This window comes from Stegostoma tigrinum, chromosome 42 (assembly GCF_030684315.1).
Source record: "Stegostoma tigrinum isolate sSteTig4 chromosome 42, sSteTig4.hap1, whole genome shotgun sequence".
NCBI classification, from domain to species: Eukaryota; Metazoa; Chordata; class Chondrichthyes; order Orectolobiformes; family Stegostomatidae; genus Stegostoma; species Stegostoma tigrinum.
Genome location: NC_081395.1, coordinates 13588611 through 13606898, shown reverse-complemented (window position 1 = coordinate 13606898; position 18288 = coordinate 13588611). Strand labels below are relative to the sequence as shown.

The 18288-nt window shown below is 44.9% G+C and overlaps 1 protein-coding gene across 10 annotated transcripts in view; it reads left to right on the top strand.

Annotated features, from left to right (window-relative positions):
- Nucleotides 1-18288, top strand: part of LOC125449241 (pyruvate carboxylase, mitochondrial-like) — a 765853-nt gene that overhangs the window by 76413 nt on the left and 671152 nt on the right. The window contains exons 2-3 of one of the 10 annotated variants that reach the window (XM_059641561.1): nucleotides 199-274; nucleotides 3329-3442. The exons of 7 other annotated variants lie outside the window; for them this stretch is intronic. The gene's annotated coding sequence lies outside the window, so the exon portion shown is untranslated. Of the gene's footprint in view, nucleotides 1-198; nucleotides 337-3328; nucleotides 3443-18288 lie in introns of all 10 variants that reach the window. 2 more of the 10 variants (XM_059641560.1, XM_059641563.1) reach the window with 2 other exon arrangements.

Genomic DNA, 18288 nt, shown 5'->3' with positions numbered 1-18288 from the left:
GGGATAACAGGAAGTATATATTGCCAAATTGTTTTTCTGTAATACATGCATTAAAGGGGGTAGTCCTGGAGGTGCTTCCTAGACTCTGAATAACCAGTGCAAGTTGTTCTGCTATAATGCATGTTTCATTAACACAAATTGACTAATGCCATTGAATAGTGTACGCTAGTTGGATAACACAAGCTTTCTGCTGTACAGGTATAGGTTTCCCTGTGGTGCAAGGTCTCGCAAGACTGCAACTACAGCGTTGTAGGAGAATTACCTGCACATCAAAGTAAGAATCCCAAAAACAGCCTTTATGTGAAATATATTTATTTACAGAGTGAAACACTTTAGGTATGTAACTCCTAACTGTACACTTCTGTTTGTGTATCCATATGTACTGAAGTCACCCTCTACCTTAATGTACTCAACATCCTCCTCCAGTGCCTCTCCTCCATCGCCCAGCCTGAATTGATTTCAAGATTGATACAATCATAGCCAGCAAATCACTTGCACTAGCTTCACTTCCTCTTTCCACACTGCTATCTCTTGTCACTTATCCTACATTATCTCTTACTACTACTTAAACCAAGAAACGTCTGAGTTAAAACTCTACTTCTTAGCCTTATGCTTTCCACCTGTACCCCTATTCACGTACCAGCACGTTTACACATCCTCGTTTTTATGCGCTGTCAAAATAATTGTGAAAATGCATGTAAAGCAGCATCTGTCGGCCACTTCAGCACAGGCGGACATAAATTGGTCAGACACCAAACTAACAAACCTTGTTGACCAGCCCTAATTAACTCCAGATTTCTCCCACATTCCATCCTGCAGTATAGCCTTCCTGGGATGCAGCTGTTACTAGCTAGACCAGTGTAAACTGCCCATCCTTAATTGCCCTCAATTGAAAGGTTGGATTGCAAATCACCACAGCAAAGGAGGGAGGCTGACTGACTACGTTCTGTGAAGTATGGAATGGCCTGATCAGAACTGATAGCAACAAGAGTCAGAGTCGCACAGCGTGGAAGAGACCCTTCGGCCCCTTGTGTATACTGACCTGGGTGGCTCAGTGGCTGCATCCCAGGAAGGCTATACTGCAGGATGGAATGTGGGAGAAATCTGGAGTTTATTAGGGCTGGTCAACAAGGTTTGTTAGTTTGGTGTCTAACCAATTTATGACCCCCTGTGCTGAAGTGGCCGACAGATGCTGCTTTACATGCATTTTCACAATTATTTTGACAGCGCATAAAAACGAGGATGTGTAAACGTGCTGGTACATGGATAGGGGTATAGGTGGAAAGCATAGGCTAAGAAGTAGAGTTTTAACTCAGATGTTTCTTGGTTTAACAAGTAGTAAGAGATAGCAGCGTGGAAACAGGAAGTGAAGCCAGTGCAAGTGATTTTTCTGGCTACGATTGTAGCCTCACAGCACCAGGGACCCTAGTTCAATTCCACCCTCAGGCGATTGTCTGTGTGGAGTTTTGCACATTCTCCCTGTCTGTGTGGGTTTCCTCTGGGTCCTTCAGCTTCCTCCCACAGCCCAAAGATGTGCAGGCTAGCTGGATTTGGCTGTGCTAAATTGCCTGTCATGTTCAGGGATGTGTAGATTAGGTGTGTTATAGGGGGATGGGATACTCAGGATCAGTGTGGACTTGTTGGGCCGAAGGGCCTATTTCTACCTTTGTAGGGATTCGATGAATTGAATTCTTACCTATCCACACTAGTCCTATTTTCTAGCACTTGAATGTTACGACATTTTCAAGTGCTCTTCCATGTACTTATTTTTAAAAGGTTGTGAGCTTTCTTATCTCTGTATTGTTGGTCGAGCATTGCATTCCAGTTTCCTAACACTGTCTGTCTGTGTGCAGATTGTTTGTTTGTTTGTTTGTTTGTTTGTTTGTTTTCTTCTAAACCTCCTGCTCTTCACCTACCTAAAAATTATTCCCATTGTTACTGATCCTTCAAATAAGGGGAATCGCTGCATCATATCCACCCTGCCGATGCCACTTAATCTTGTATGTAATCAGATTTCCCCTCCTCTTCCCTGCCAACCTTCTTTCTTCCAAAGGAAACAACTCGCCATAGTTAAAATGCTGAGATAACAAGGTGTAGTGCTGGATGAACAGAGGTCCAAGCAGCATTAGGAGCAGGAAGGCTGATGTTTTGGATCTAGACGTTTTCTGAAGAAGGGTCTAGACCCGAAATGTCAGCTTTCCTACAGCTCTGATGCTGCTTGGCCCACTGTGTTCATCCAGCTTTACAACTTAGTATCTCAGACTCTCCAACGTCTGCAGTTCCTGCTATCTTGAAACATAGTTAAAATGCTTTTCACCCAGGCAGCACCCTGTACACCACCACCTCCATTGCAATCATATCCTTCCTATAGTGAGGTAACTGGAGCAGTACTCCTGTTGTGGTCTACCCAGAGTTCTGCACAGCTCCAACAAATCTGAGCCACCCCTACTCCTCCCTCCGCTGTTTATAATCAGTGCTTGATGCACCTCTGAAAATTTTTGACACAAACTACATTCGCCCTCTGTATTTGTGTCAGTGTCAACCGTCTTTCTTCTCTGGGGCAGTCCCATAGCGAGGCGAACTACCAGAGGAAGTACTCATGGCTATGTCCCTCAGTCTTTACATCACACGGACACGGGTGTTGGAGATAGTAGGAACTGCAGATGCTAGAGAATTCGAGATAACAACAACGTGCAGAGCTGGATGAACACAGCAGGCCAAGCAGCATCGGAGGAGCAGGGAGGCTGACGTTTTGGGCCTAGACCCTTCCTCAGAAAATTAAGAAGGGTCTAGACCCGAAACATCAGCTTTCCTGCTCCTCTGATGCTGCTTGGCCTGCTGTGTTCATCCAGCTCTACACCTTGGTATCTCTTTGTGATGTATGTTTTATTTTTTTAACAAACTTCCCATTAGCAAGGTTGCCATTTCAGTAGATCATGTCCCCATTAACCAGCTCTGCCCATTTAAAGCTTGGTGGGATAGGGATACTTGTCCCACCTCAACCAAAGCATTACTCTCATTCTTCTAATTTAGTGAAGCATCCCAAGGTGTTTTTATTTCTTTTTGGTGATGAAAGGTAGAGGAAATATTAGGAGCAGTGGCCAAAATCTTGGTCCATGATAGGAACATCTTTTTGAGGGGCAGAGAGCTTTCGGAAGTTCCACAGCTTTCGGCCCCAGATTGCCCAATGGCTGTGGTATGCACTGTGTGAATAATACTACCTTGGACAAAGAGTGCAGGGATTTCACTTTAGGCTCCAGAGACTATCTAGACGCTCTGTTTTCTGACAGCTGAAGTGTCATTTCTCTTGTTTTACTCCCCTTTCCAGTTTGAAGAGGTGAGTGTTATTTGCCACACCTATTCCTCAGGCACTGTGTCTCGGTGGCTGTTTGGAAACTCTCCGTACACTACCGTAATCTGAAAACTTTGCTCTGTGGAAAAGGTGAGCATGATCTAATTAGTGATTTCTGAGCCATGGTTTCAGTTTTAATTGACATGCAGTTACAATTGACGAAGGGAAGCATTAACCAATCTGCATTTAATAGTTTTCTAAGCACAGAGCAGGAAACGTTGGACCCACTTTGCTTCTGCTAGTCCTTTAATGGTTATCTAATATAGTCCTGCAGCTCAGCTTGCTCCCTCAAACATCTTGCAAATACTTTGTACAGTTGCTGCCTTGAAAGTTACTCTTGGAGTTTGATGCCGCCAATATTTTTCAGAAAGTGATTTTTCTTCACTAAGTATTCTACTCATTTTGCCCCTAGTTCTTTTTTCCGGTTACTCAAAATCTGTAACTGATTAATGATCTCCTGACTCGCGGCAACAGTTGCCTCTCCTTGATTGATTAAAGCCACTTTTTATAATTTTGAACACCTCTCTTTTGGTCTCCTGTCAACCCCAAAGGATAAGATTCTGATCATCTGCTACCTTCCCAAAGTCCCTGGTAAATCTCAAACGCAGCCAGGCCACCTCTGTGGTGTCCTTCCTCAATTGTGGTGAATAAAACTTAAAATCACACTTGTTCTGTCAGGCTCAGCTGATCTTTCAAACAGTTTTTATGCCAAACTGCCAAGATCCTGAGGGGATTTGGCAGGGTTGGTGCTGAAAGGATGCTCTGTCTTGTATGAGAGAAACTGTCAGGTTCCTCACGGACTTGATGCAGTAGTAAGACACTGACCTGGCAGGGTACAAAAACACAAGCCTTTCATTGTTTAGCAAGTACTCAGCCTAGTACAGAGTGCTGAGTTTCATAAGCGATTCTCCCCAAATAGCAGACAGTCCCTGATTTTTATACTGTATGTGTGAATTGGCTAACACCATCAAACAGTTACTACATTCGGAATGTAAAGAGAGCAGGATACAGCATTGATCGTCCACAAAGTGACCAATAACGGCAGGATGCAATTTCAAGTTGCTGAAGTGTCAGGCTTGAACAAAATGTCACTGACCTGGCCACTTCAGTATAAGGAGAAGTTTCACCATGTTACAGAAGTTTCATCCCCTTACAGAATTACAGATGCCTCACACCTTTACAAACATTTCCCATCCAACCTTATTCGGGCAGGAAGTTTAAGACAGTTTCCACATACCCCTGTGTAGGAAGATAAGGAGCATAAATATTTAATGGTTGCTATCTCATTAACATCTCAACACCGCGTTTAAAAATGAGGTCTTTCCCATTTAAGACCAAGATGAGGAATGTGTAATGTTAGTCATGTTTGACCTTTTGTTCCTCGGAAGGTGGGGTTATTGACTATTTCTACAGTTGAGAAAGACAGCATTTTGAGTGAAAAGGGAGTCACAAGTTATCAAAGGTAGGCAGGAATGTGGATTAAAGTTACAGTTGGATCAGCCATGATCTTATTAAATGAGGAGCAGGTTGGGGCAGAATGGGCCACCTTTTCCCTTTGCAGTTTAATAAAATTTCCTTGTTTGCGCCTGCCATCCCCGAGCATTAATGGACGAGTATCTTGTGTCTTCTTACTGCCTTATTAACTTTGTTGTCTTCAATTCTCTCCTCCCTGCTATGTTTATCTAATATTTGAGAGCATTCTCTCTATGCAATGAGTGAAATGGATAGATGCTGGGAATGTGAATATAATAGCACTTTTTAGTACTGAGGACCTCTTTAAATTTCCTCTTTCTTGGGATGTGGGCATCACTGGCGACCAGCTTTTATTGCCCTTACCTAAATGGGCCTTGAGATGGTGGTGAGCCTCCTTCTTGGAACCACTGCAGTCCTTGGGCTGTAGGGTCACAGTATGGGTGACAGTGTTCACTGCCAGGAAGAGAATTTGACGACCTATGAAGGAATGGCTGATTGTCGTTCAAAGTCAGGAGCTGCATGTGGCTTTGAGGAGGGGCTTGCCGGTGGTGGTGTTTCTGTGTCTGGCACCCTCCACATTCTCGTTGATGGAGTTGGCAGGCTTGGAAGGTGCTGTTGAGAAGCCTTGCATATTGCTGCAGCTGTAGATGGGACATGACTGCCACACCTTCCTTCGCCCACTTCCCGCAATCCATAGTTTTTTCTGTGTGTGGCTGAAACTTGGGTCTTTGCCAGCCGCTGTTGCTCCTACTGAACCACTGAACAGGACCAGTGCATTAACCGGACTCTCCAATGTTTGACAGATTGCAGTCAGTGATATTTGCTGCTTATCAAAGAGCGGCTTTGAGAACCGGTGTGAGTTTACAGGGTGTGCATGTGTTTCAGTCAGGTAGGGTGTATGCAATTTGAGACAAGTACGTTGGATTTTTTTTCCTCTTGATGCCCTGTACCAACAGCTCTACTACATTGGTTATCAACCAGCAATGTTCAGTGTGGATGCTGTTTAACCTGTGGATAGTAGGATGCTTAGTGCATGCTAGCATGGGACACCATTCCTGCCTGTGGTGAATCATAGAATCCCTACATGTAGAAGCCGGCCATTTGGCCCCTGAGTCCACACTAACCCTCTGCACAGCATCCTTGGACACTATGGGCAATTTAGCATGGCAGTCCACTCAACCTGCACATCTTTGGGCTGTGTGAGGAAACTGGAGCACCCAGACAGTGGGAGAATGTGCAAACTTCACACAAACAGTCGCTCAAGACTGGAATTGAACCCAGGTCCTTTAGCACTGCTGCCTTACACAGTGTCACTATTGCATCACTGTGCCGCCCCACCTGGTGGTCTCCGTAGCGGGGGAAGTAGTGGATGTGGGTACAATTGCAGTGTTGAAAGGGCATTTGGGTAAGTACATGAAAAGGAAAAGTTTGGAGGGATATGGGCCAGCAGTAGGCAGGTGAGACCAGTTTAGTTGGGAATTATGTTCAGCGTGGACTAGTTGAACCAGTGCTGTATGACTCTATGACTGTGGCTCTGTCTCTGGAGTTTGCATGTTCTCCCCGTGTCTGTGTGGTTTTCCTCTGGGTTCTCTGGTTTTTTTGCACAGTCCAGAGGTGTGCAGGCTAGGTGGGTTAGAGTTGGTAAATGCAGAGTTATAGGGATTGGTTGGATCTGGATGGGATGCGGTTCAGAGGGGCAATGTGGACTTGCTGGACTGAATGGTCTGCTTCTGCACTGCAGGGATTCTGTGATTCCTAGCCACCGTGGACAGAGCATTGGCTGAGTGTCACCTTGGGCTGTAAATGATTGAATGAAGAATGTACCCTATAATAGGGAAAGGGAACTTGGGGGTGGGGGGGGTGGGGTGGGGTCTCTGTACTGTCCTTTACCAATCTGGGCCAGCGTGCATTGGAGCTTTGCAAAAGCAAGCTTTGTGGGTACATTGGTTATCTTACTGGGTTTGCAATCGAGGACCCTAGACTGATGGATCAAGGGTGTGTGCATTTGAATCCTACCACAGGTGTTGTGGAACTTTTATATTTGGTTTGTAAAATTAATTAAAAAGCTGCACTAATATTGGGGCCCAGTTGTCAAGGGCACCCACATGTAGATTGAGTAGCAATCCCCTCTTCCATGTCAATTCTATGATTTTCCCCACTGAGATGTGTCAAAAAACAACCGTTTATTCCGGAGTTCCCACAACCTGAAAGCTGTGAAACTTGGTTTAAAGACGTTTTCTTTTCCGTAATGCGGGAGGGGATTTCACGACTGTACCTTTTTTTTAAAGGTAAGGAAACTTCTGGGAGGGGAGGCGATGGCCGAGTGGTATTATTGACCCAGGTAATGTTCTGGAGACCTAGGTTCAAATCCTGCAATGGCAGATGGTGGAATTTGATTTTAGTAAATATCTGGAATTAATAATCTAATGATGACCATGAATCCACTGTAGATTGTTGGGAAGCACCCATCTGGTTCACTAATGTCCCTGAGGGAAGGAAACTGCCATGCCTACCCAGTCTGGCCTACATGTGAGTGCAGACCCATAGCAATATGGTTGACTCTGAACTGCTTGCTGGGCAATTAGGGATGGACAAGAAATGCTACCTAGCCAGCAATTCCCTTATCCCGTGAGTGAATAAACATAGACATAGAACATTACAGCACAGTACAGGCCCTTCAGCCCTCTGTTGTGCCGACCTGTCATACCGATCTCAAGCCCATCTAACCTACACTATTCCATGTACATCCATCTGCTTATCCACATTAAAGAATAGAGTCACTTGCAAAGGATGGAGTTTGTAATCTAGCCCCTATCTGCCCCTTGAACTGAGACTTCATGGGGTCCCTTTTTAACATTTCCCAGTTCCTCTTGGGGAACCAAGAGGAAAGAGGTGACTGCCTCATGGTGGACTGTTAATCCAGAGACCCTGGTAATATTCTGGGCACCTGGGATCAAATCCTGCCGTGGCAGATAATGGAATTTTTCACTCCAGATTTTTATTGAACTCTGAGTCAGATGATGACCCATGAAACCATTGTTCATTGTCAGGAAAAACCAATCTCGTTCACAAATGTCCTTTCAGGTAAGGAAACTTCTGCCTTGACACGGACTCCAGACCCACAGCAGTGTTGTTGTTGACGTTGATTCTTAATTGCCCACTGAACAAATAGGGATGGAGAATAAATGCTGGGCCCAGCCAGTACCATCCACAATGAATAAAAAGTGAGGAAAAGGAGGAGGGCTTTTTGCCACTCAAGAATTTGACCTAACTTAAGTCATCTTTAGTTGAGTTAGGCATCTCAAACAAAGTCTCTGTAACATTAAAAACTTTCAATTGACCTCCATTGTGTTATTGTTGAGGAAAAGTTCCATGGATGCAGGCCCAACCCATCAAGTTTAGAAGAGCCAGAGTTGCCCTTATTGGATCATAAGATCCTGACAGACTTGACAGGAAGTTGGAAGATTATCTGCTTTTGTGGGATAGGCGTGAACAAGCGTGCACAGTTTAAAATGAAGGGTGCTCATTCACTGCAGATGCTGGCAATCTGAAATTAAAACTGAAAGCCAGCTGGAGAAACTCGGCCGATCTGGCAGCATCTGTGGAGAGCGGAATAGAGTTAACAGTTCAAGTCCAGAATGGCTCGATCTCGGAATGTATCAGCAGTACCAGGCTTGAAATGTTAACAAAAACAGAAGTTGCTGGAAACGTTCAGGTCTGGCAGCATCTGTGAAGAAAAAACAAAAATCAGAGTTAATGTTTCGTTTCTGGTGACCATTGCACAGAACGGGAAGGGTTCTCTGGAAGGGTCACCAGACCTGAAATGTTAACTCTGATTTTTGTTTTTTATTCACAGAAGCTGTGAAACCTGCTGAGCTTTTCCAGCAATTTCTTGTTTGAATTTTGTAAAGAAAGAAAGAAAAGAATCTCTCACTACAGTGTCGGGGGCTGAGGGATGACCTTTTTAATAAAATCATGAGGGGCATGGGTAGAGTAAATAACCAAGGCCTTTACCCCAGGGTGGGGAAATCCAGAACTAGAGGACATAGGTTTTAGGTGAAGGGGGGAGAAAATATTTAAAAGGGACCTCAGGGGCAACTTTTTCATGCAGAAGGTGATGTGCGTATGCAATGAGCTGCCAGAGGAAGTGATGAAGGCTGGTACAGTTACAACATTTTAAAAGCCATCTGGTTAGGGATATGGGCCAAATGCTGGTAAATGGGACAAGATTAATTTAGGATATCTGTTTGGAATGGACAAGTTGAACCAAAGGTGCTGTTTCCACACGGTACAACTCTGACTGTATTTAAGATGGAGGTGAGGAAACCTTCATTGCCTCCGAGCTTTGCAACTTTGATAGCAATGGAGGCAGGATTATTGAATCCTCTGGAGGAAGAGGGTAGATAAATTCTTTGCTAACACTGATCACCCATTAGCGCAGCCCCCTGGATTATTAGCCCGTCAAAGGTTATTGGCGGAAGGTAGAGTGACATTACTGTCAGATTTGTAGTGACCTTCTTGCATGATAGAATAGGCAGCCTGGTGGCTTAGTGATAAGCACTGCTGCCTCACAGCATTTGGGACCTGGTTGACTGCAACTCCGTACAGACATACTCCCTGCATGGATTTCTGCTGGAGGCTCTAGTTTTCTCCCACAGTCCAAAGATGCACTGGTTAGGTGGATTGGCTGTGCTAAACCATCCCACAGTTGTCTGGGGATGTGCAGGCTAGGTGGGTTAGTCCTGCTAAATGTGAGGTTACGGGGCTAGGATGAGTGATAATGGGACCTGCAGATGCTGGAGAATCCAAGATAACAGTGTGGAGCTGGATGAACACAGCAGGTCAAGCAGCATCTCCGCACAAAAGCTGACGTTTCGGGCCTAGACCCTTCATCAGGCCCGAAACGTCAGCTTTTGTGCTCTGGGGATAGGATGACATGCTTTTTGAAGGGTCGTTACAGACTCGATGGGACAAATGGCCTCTTTCTGCACTGCAAGGATTCTATGAATCTGTCTATGCAACCAACCAACCTCCTTTTGTACCTCACTTATACATAGGAATGTTTTCAGGAAGGGATTTCACATTTCACAGAAATAGCAGTAAATGCTCTAGTTTCCCCAGTTTTACTACTGCTGTGCACATTTGATTTCACAGTATTCTTGGGAGAAATGAAGTATCTTATTGGGGCTTGTTAAGGTGTTGGTTTCTGTGGCCACTTTACTGTAGATGTTTCTGGCTTCTGTCTTTGAATTCAGGGCTGATTTAAAAGAATGTCAGGGCTAGACACAGTGCAACCTTTGACCCTCTATCTCCAATCTGGGTAGAAATACTTTCCTTGGCACAACATAGGTAAGTATGCTGCAAGTATGTACGTTTGCTTATCAAAGATCTCCCACTGTTTTGTAACCAACACCACCTGTTTGCACAACATTTACGGTCTGATTTAGTTTTTTATTTCAATTTTACCATTTTACCAACAAATGCACAAAACAAACACTCAGATCTAATGTACAAAGTTAAGGCTCAGGGAATTAATTGGGCAATGCCAGAGTGTTTTGTGCATTTGACTAGGGGCCAGAATGCAAGGTGGTGGTAATGGTTCCTTTTACAAGTGGATTGGATTACGGTCCAGCGGTATTCCTCAAGGCTGAGCAGTGAAATGCTGCATTTTGAGGTATATTAATAAACTGGACTTGGCTACCATTCTCCCTTCAGGGGCTGTGTTCTGAAAGGATTTTCCTGACTGCAGGCTTCTGCATTGATTCTTAGTTTTGTTTGGCTAAGATCCTGCAATGGTTTGCTGTTGTCTCCTGCAGATGGCTGACCACGAATCTGTCCAGCTCTTGACCTCGTGTGTTGAAAGATTTCCATGTTCAGCCGTGTTACAAACGCACTTCCCTTGTCCGTCAATTCCTGGAGTGGGATTCGAACTGCAGGGTCACTGCTCACAAGCAGGGACACAACCTAGTGTGCAAATTTGGTTTCTTGGAGTAATCATAAGGACACCGATCACAAAAGCATAACCTTGTTTTCCTCATCCATGGGATGAGGGCATTGCTGGTTGGGCCAGCATTTATTGCCAATCCCTAATTGAGAGTCAACCACATTGCTGTGGGTCTGGAGTCGACTGTAGGCTAGACCAAGTAAGGATGGTCCAAAGGACATTAGCGAGCCGGACAGATTTTCCCAACAATTGACAGTGGATCCCCAGTCATCCAGATTGTTATCGAATTCAGATTCCACCATCTGTCACTGTGGAATTTGAACCTGGTTACTCGGAACATTACCTGGGTCTCTGGGTTAATAGTCTAGCATTAATACCACTGGGCCATCACTTCCCCCAAAGAGCTTAACACTGAATCATTTTTAGGCCTCAGCTGCAGTATTTTGTCCTGATCTGGCACTGCATAGCAAGAAGATTGCTGAGTTTCTGAAGAGGGTGTAGCGGGGACACACCTCGGGAGGGTGTTAGACTGGACAAGCTGTTTTATGGCAGAGAAGATTAAAAGGAGATTTGATAGAGGTGTTTAAATTGACAATGGATTTTAATGCAGCCTCTTCAAAGAAACTGCTTCGGTTGTAGCTGTGACCTTCGGTTTTAAGGTATTTGTAAAAGGACCCAAGGGCATATGAGAAATTTTCAAGATTTAAGATAGTTATGGTTAAGGATAAGATTGGACCTTCAGTGAATGTGCTGAACTGGGGGTTGGGGGGGACAGGCTAATTATAAGAGTCTTAGGCAGTAAATTTTAATTTAAGTGGCTGTGTGAGGGTAAATCCACATCTGACCTATGGGAATCTTTTGAAAGGCTAATTCGATTTAAGAATTCAGGACCAACATGTTCCCATAAGGATGGTTGATTTTAAAGAGTGTAATATTTGGGAACCCTAGATGATATGTTGGAAGTATTTTTTTAAGTTAAGAACAAATGGGAAGCTAATGCGAGGTTTAGAAAACTGAAATCAGACAAGGCTTTTGGGGAATATAAAGGAACCAAGTAAGAACTTAAACAAGGAAAAAACAGGATGGCTGATGTCCTTGGAAAGTAGAATTAAGGAGAATAGAACATAGAACAGTACAGGCCCTTCAGCCTACAATGTTGTGCTGAACTTGTACCCTAATCCTAAGGTCTATCTAACCTCTTCCATTTATATATAGAGCAGTAGTTCTATGTAGTTAGGGAAAGGTGAGGTCCACTCAAGCACAAAGGAGTGAATTTGTCTGTGGAGTCACAGGAAGTGGGTGAGGTCTTTAATGAGGACTTTCTCCTTGGTGAATACCGATGCAAAGATATGGATGATGGTAAGATTCAAGAGGTGTATGTTGATATTCCCAGGTGTGTCAACATTAAGAAGGTGGTGTAGAGCTGGATGAACACAGCAGATCAAGCAGCATCAGAGGAGCAGGAAGGCTGACCCTTCTTCAGAAGACCCATCTTCTTACTATCTCTTAAGAACGTGGTGGTTGTGATGGGTGTCTTGAAAAATATTAAAGCAGAGAAACTCTTGATATTGAAGAAGGCAAGGGAGGAAATTGTTTGGGGCCTTGATTAGAGATCTTTGTATCCTCTTTAGCCGCAGATAAGGCCCCAGATGACTGAGAATAACTAATGTTGTTCTTTTATTTCGGAAGGGCATCAGGGATAATCCAGGAGATTATAAAATACGGAGACTTGCATTAGTGGTAGGTAAATTTATTGGAGAAGATTGTTGGAGCAGATTTACTTGCATTTGGGAAAACAATAGACTTAAAGTTAGTCAGCATGGCTTTTGTGTGGGGAGATGGGGGGGTGGGTTTGGGTCTCAAATTTGATGGAGTTTCTTGAAGTGATGAAGATGATTGAGCATTAGGCAGTGGCTGATGTCTGCATGGACTTTACTAAAGCATTTGACCAGGTCCCTCAGAGGATGGAGTCACATGAGGTCCATGCCAAATTGGCAGATTGGATGCAAAATTGAAAACCGAAAGAACTGCAGATGCTGTAAATCAGGAGCAATAACCAGTTGCTGGAAGCTCAACAGGTCTGGCAGCATCTGTGAAGGAAAAAACCCAGAATTAACATTCTGCGTCTGGTGATCCTTACCCAGAACTGGTGGTAGCTGGAAAAACATCAGTTTATATGCAGAAAATGGGAAGGGGGATGGAGTAGGCAATAAACGATAGGATAGAGCCTGAAGGGATTGAAAAGCAAATACCCGGTGTGGCTTCCTCCACATTGGGGAAACCAAGCGGAGGCTTGGGGACCGCTTTGCAGAACACCTCCGCTCAGTTCGCAACAAACAACTGCACCTCCCAGTCGCAAACCATTTCCACTCCCCCTCCCATTCTTTAGATGACATGTCCATCATGGGCCTCCTGCAGTGCCACAATGATGCCACCCGAAGGTTGCAGGAACAGCAACTCATATTCCGCCTGGGAACCCTGCAGCCTAATAGTATCAATGTTGACTTCACCAGTTTCAAAATCTCCCTTTCTCCCACTGCATCCCTAAACCAGCCCAGTTCGTCCCCTCCCCCCACTGCACCACACAACCAGCCCAGCTCTTCCCCTCCACCCACTGCATCCCAAAACCAGTCCAACCTGTCTCTGCCTCCCTAACCTGTTCTTCCTCCCACCCCAAGCCGCACTCCCATCTACCTACTAACCTCATCCCACGTCCTTGACCTGTCCGTCTTCCCTGGACTGACCTATCCCCTCCCTACCTCTCCACCTATCTTCTTTTCTCTCCATCTTCGGTCCGCCTCCCCCTCTCTCCCTATTTATTCCAGAACCCTCACCACATCCCCCTCTCTGATGAAGGGTCTAGGCCCGAAACGTCAGCTTTTGTGCTCCTGAGATGCTGCTTGGCCTGCTGTGTTCATCCAGTCTCACATTTTATTATCTTGGATAGACAAAGGAGTTGCTAATGATCTGGCTAGGAGGGTGAATAGTTGTTAACGGGGACTGTTGGTGACTAACAATAGGTAGTGTGTCATAGCAGACTGTGATAACTAACGAAGCCTGGTATGTGGGGTAGGGGGCTAGGACATGGGAGCATTCAGGCCATAAAATTATAGAACTGATATTGAATCTGGAGGGCTGCAGGGTCGCCAAGCAGAAAATGAGGTGTTGTTCTTCCAGCTTGTGTTGAGCTTTGCTGGACTGTGGCCAGGGAACAGGGTGGCATGTTAAATGGCAAGCAACAGGTAGCTAAGGGATATTTTTGAGAGCAGAACTTAGATGTTTTGTGAAGCAGTCATCCAGTCTGTACTTTGTTTTCCCTAATCTGTAGGAGACCACAATGTGAGCAGTGAATGCAGTGGACTAGATTCTAGGAAGAGCAGGTGAAGTGTTGCTTCAACTAGAAAGTATGTTTGGGCCCTTGGAGACTGGGGAGGGAGGAGGTAAATGGGCAGGTGTTGCATCATCACTCTTTACAAAGAAAGTTGCTATAGGGCTGTTTTCAGGGGGTGGAGGCGTGTTTGTTGCGGGTGAAGGAAGTGTGGAACAGGGTGTCCCAGCGGGAACAGTCCCTGCAGAAGGCGGACAAGGGAGGGGAGGAGAATATGTGGCTGCTGGTATCATCATGCTGGAGGTGGCTGAAATGATGTCTGATGATCTTCTGGAATGGATGCTGTGGGATGGAAGGTGAAGACAAGAGGAACCGTATTGCTGACGTGGAAGGGAAGGGGTGAGGGTAGAAGTGCAGGAGATGGGTCAGACCTGGTTGAGGCCCTGTCGACAACAGTGCTGGGGAATCCTCGGTTGAGGAAGTTGGACAATTCAGAGGCTCCCTTGTCAAAGTTGACCTCCTCTGAACATATATGATGGAGACAGAGGAACTGCGAGAATGCTTGACATCTGGGTTTCATTTCTGGGGAATAGACCGGCCACTAATTTCCACTATAAACCCCACTGTCTCCCACAGCTGCTGGGACTATACATCCTCTTGCCCTGTCTCCTGTAAAGACTTCATCCCATTCTTTCAGTTCTTCTGTCTCCCATTATACATGTTCAGATGAGGCAAGCTTTGACAAGGGAGCCTCCGAAGTTGGCCTCCTCTGAACATACGCGACAGAGATTAAGTGGAGGTTAACCAGTGGTGTTTTGCAAGGATTAGTGTTGGGGCGTATGGTGTTTGTATATATTATTATATAGAAACGATTTGGGTAAAAATGTAGGTCGTTTGATTTAGTAAGTTGGCAGATAAAAGGAGAATTGGTGGAGTTGTGGATAGTGAGGAAGGTTGTCAAAGGATAAACTAGATTTCGACCAGTTGGCTGGAGAAATAACCAGTAGTTTAATCTGAACAAACTGGGTGATGTATTTTCAGAAGCCAAATGCAAAAGGAGAGTATACAGTAAATGGCAGGACCCTTAGGAGCATTGATGTACAGAGGGACTGTGGGATTCAAGTCAATAGTCCCTGAGAGTGGCAACACAAGTGGATAATTTGTTTAAAAAACCAGAGAGCATGCTTGCCTGCGATTGGTTTGGAGTGTAAAAGTTGACGAGTCATGTTGTAGTTGTGTAAGATTTAGTTAGACCACATTTGGAGTACCGTGTGCAGCTCTGTTTGCCACACCTTAAGAAGGATAAGGAGATTTTGGAAAGGGTGCAAAGGAGGTTTATAGACAATAGGTACAGGAGTAGGCCATTTGGTTCTTTGAGCCAGCACCACTATTCATTATGATCATAGCTGATCATCCACGATTAGTATCCTGTTCCTGCCTTATCCCCATAACCCTTGATTCCACTATCTTTCAGAGCTCTATCCATCTCTTTCTTGAAAGCGTCCAGAGACTTGTTCTCCACTGCCTTTGGGGCAGAGCATTCCATATATCCACCACTTTCTGGGTAAAGAAGTTTTTCCTCAACTCTGTACTAAATGGCCTACCCCTTATTTTTAAACTGTGTCCTCTGGTTCTGGTCTCCCCCATCAACGGAAACATGCTTCCTGCCTCCAGAATGTCCAATCCCTTAATTATCTTATGTCTCAATTAGATCCCCTCTCATCCTTCTAAACTCGAGTATACAAGCCCAGTCACTCCAATCTTTCAACACATGATAGTCCTGCCATTCTGACAATTGACCTCGTGAACCTACGCTGCACTCCCCCAATAGCCAGAATGTCCTTCCTCAAATTTGGAGACCAAAACTGCACACAGTACTCCAGGTATGGTGTCACCAGGGCCCTGTACAGCTGCAGAAGGACCTCTTTGCTCCTATACCCAATTCCTCTTGTGGTGAAGGCCAGCATGCTATTTAGCTTTCTTCACTGCCTGCTGTACCTGCATGCTTGCTTTCATTGACTGATGTACAAGAACACCTATATCTCGTTGTACTTCCCCTTTACCTAACTTGACTCCATTGAGATAGTAATCTGCCTTCCTGTTCTTGCCACCAAAGTGGATAACCACACATTTATCCACATTAAACTGCATCTGCCATGCATCCACCCACTCACCTAGCCTGTCCAAGTCACCCTATATTCTCATAACATCTTCCTCGCATTTCACCCTGCCACCCAGCTTTGTGTCATCGGCAAATTAGCTAATATTACTTTTAATGCCTTCATCTATATCATTAATGTATATTGTAAATAGCTGCGGTCCCAGCACCGAACCTTGTGGAACCCCACTGGTCACTGCCTGCCATTCCGAAAGGGACCCCTTTATCACTACTCTTTGAAAATTGGCTGGCTGACAGGAAGCAATCCAAGCCAGTATTTTGCCCCCAATACCATGTGCCCTAATTTTGCTCACTAATCTATTAAGTGGGACTTTATCAAAGACTTTCTGAAAGTCCAGGTACACTACATCCACTGGCTCTCCCTTATCCATCTTCGTAGTTACATCCTCAAAAAAATTCCAGAAGATTAGTCAAGCACGATTTCCTCGTCGTAAATCCATGCTGACTCTGACCTATCCTGTTCGTGCTATCCAAATGACGTCAGGCTGACCGGTCTATAATTCGCTGTTTTCTCTCCCTTCTTTCTTGAAAAGTGGGACAACGTTAGCCACCCTCCAATCCGCAGGAACTGATCCAGGATCTATAGAACCTTGGAAAATAATTACCAATGCGTCCGTGATTTCTAGAGCCACCTCCTTAAGTACCCTGGGATGCAGACAATCAGGTCCCAGGAACTTATCAGCCTTCAGACCTAACAGTCTATCCAACACCATTTCCTGCCTAATATAAATTCCCTTCAGTTCATCCATTATCCTAGGTCCTTCAGCCACTATAACATCTGGGAGATTGCTTGTGTCTTCCCTAGTGAAGACAGATCCAAAGTACCTATTCAACTCTTCTGCCATTTCCTTGTTCCCCATAATAAACTCACCCGTTTCTGTCCTCGAGGGCCCAATTTTAGTCTTAACCATTTTTTTTTCTTTTCACATACCTAAGAAAAGCTTTTACTATCCTCCTTTTATATTTTTGGCCAATTTGCCTTCGTACCTCTTTCTTTTCTCCACGTATTGCCTTTTTAGTTATCCTCTGTCGCTCTTTAAAACTTTCCCAGTCCTCCGGCTTCCCACTCATCTTTGCTGTGTTATACTTCTGATTTATTTTTATACAGTCCTTAGTTTCCCTCGTCAGCCACGGCCGCCCCCGCCTCCCCTTAGGATCTTTCTTCCTCTTTGGAATGAACTGATCCTGCACCTTCTGCATTCCATCCAGAAATATCTGCCATTGTTCCACTGCCATCCCTGGTAGGGTATTGAACCATTGAACTTTGGCCAGCTCCTCCCTCATAGCTCCATAGTTCCCTTTGTTCAACTGTAATACTGGCACTTCAGATTCTCCCTTCTCCCTCTCAAATTGCCTGGATTGAAGCATGTTAGATATAAGGAGGGGTTGGACAAACTTGGATTGTTTTTACTAAAATGTTGGAGGCTGAGGGGTGACCTTACAGAAGTACATAAAATTGTGAGAAGCATGGATAAGATGTTAGAGACACTTCCACCCTGGTAAAATGACAAATGGGAATGAGTTTAGGGCAAGAGGGGTCAAGTTTAAAGGAGATGTGTGAGGCAAATGTTCTGCACAGAGGGGAGGGAGGTGTCTGGAACGTGCTGCTAGGGGAGGTATTTTATGACAATAACATTTTAAGAGACATTTAGACAGGCACATGAACAATCAAGGAATAGAGGGATACAATCTTTGTGCAGGCAGGCGGGATTAACTTCGAATGGCATCATCATCTGCATAAACATGATGGGCCGAAGGGCCTAGTCCTGTGCTGTGCTGTACTGTTCCATGCCTTGATACAGGGAAAGGGAATTGGCACTGCCTCAAAGGGAAGTGGAAACAGATCCACTCGGACCTTTCAAAGGGGAGCTGGATAAATACCTGAAGGGAAAGGGTTTTCAGGACCTTTGTGAAAAGAGCAGGACTTAGAAATGGAAGCCTGTCTGTTCTCAAACAGTCTGGCCTACACGTGACTCCAGACTTTCAGCAGTGTGGTTGACCCTTAACTGGGG